We start from the raw sequence: 1,318 nt of genomic DNA, 5'->3' as shown, positions 1-1,318 counted from the left end.
TTTGCAACGATACTCTGAAAGGTTCTATTATCATCTTCCTCATTTTACAAATGTGGAAACTAAGTTGTAGGAAGGTTAGATAACCGCCCAAGTCACTCAGGCCCTGAGTGATCTTAGTCTAGTTGTCTGTCCGGGATTTGAACTCAGACTGTCTGACCTCAAAGCTTGTGTCCCTTGCCACTTCTCTCCTCTACTTCCACATCTAGAGAGAGACTGAGCAACTGTTTGTCTATTTTGTATGCTGGTTTTGGGGAAGTGGTACTGTCCCAGTCCTCTTTCTTATTCCGTATTTTTACATGCTGCAAAGACATGGTAACCCTCTTTAAGTAATCTGCTGTTATGAAGAGGTGATTGACAATGTCAAATTGCATCTTCAGAGGTGTAATCTTTTTTTTTTTTTTTTTTAGGTATATAAATTATTTGTTAACAGACAAGGCCTGCAGACTTATTTCTTCTTGGATACACCCACAGTGAGGCCACAGCGGCCAGTGGTCTTGGTGTGCTGGCCTCAGACATGAAAGCCCCAGAAGTGGTACAGCCCTCTATGGGACTGAATCTTCTTGAGTCGCTCCAGTCTTCACAGAGCTTGTAGTCCAGACCACTGGCTAGGACCTGGCTATATTTTCCATCCTTTACAGCATTCTGTCTGTTCAAGTACCAGTCTGGGATCTTGTACTGGTGTCGATTCCACATAATGGTGATCGCACATTCTACCTCATCCTCAGTGAGTTCTCCTGCCCTCTTGGTAAGATCAGTGTCTGCTTTCCTCAACACCACATGAGCGTCTCTTCAGCCCACACCCTTAATGGCGGTGATGGAAAAGGCTATTTTCTGCCACCCATCGATGTGGTGTTGAGTACTCGCAAAATATGCTGGAACTTTTCAGGGATCACTAGTGACATGGCGGCAGCACAAGCGGCGGCAGGGGTGTAATCTTTTTAAGTAAGGAATAGGGGTGTGTGCAGAGGAGGAAGATGGGGAAAGTCATGCTCCTGTTAATAGTGAATGCTGGAGGCTGTATTTTCCATATACTCCATGGATCTAGCGTGCCATAGAACAATGCAGTTGATGCAGTTGAGAAGAAGGATGGGGGCACTGTCCCTATATGTATGCCTTCTAGGGATGAGGCTTGGACTGGAGGACACTGGGTATAATGCCCTGGAAAGGAGATGGAACCCACATGGAGCTCAGGACAATCTACCTGTCTGGCTGGTTCTTATCCCCCACTGAGTATCAGAGCAGAAGACACCTGCAAATTCTGTCCTCTGGGATCCAGAAAAAAAGTTATCTGTTGCAAATACTTGATGTCCTTAATAGA

General features: G+C 45.4%; 1 pseudogene; it reads right to left on the bottom strand.

The window, feature by feature from the left end:
* Positions 1 to 445: 445 nt before the first annotated feature.
* LOC105717731 (small ribosomal subunit protein uS13-like) lies at positions 446 to 902 on the bottom strand (annotated as a pseudogene).
* Between the last annotated feature and the right edge of the window lie 416 nt (positions 903 to 1,318).

Source organism: Aotus nancymaae, unplaced genomic scaffold, assembly GCF_030222135.1.
Source record: "Aotus nancymaae isolate 86718 unplaced genomic scaffold, 86718_ANA_hifiasm-v0.15.2.pri h1tg000018l, whole genome shotgun sequence".
Lineage (NCBI taxonomy): Eukaryota > Metazoa > Chordata > Mammalia > Primates > Aotidae > Aotus > Aotus nancymaae.
This window is presented reverse-complemented; position numbering and strand designations above follow the sequence as displayed.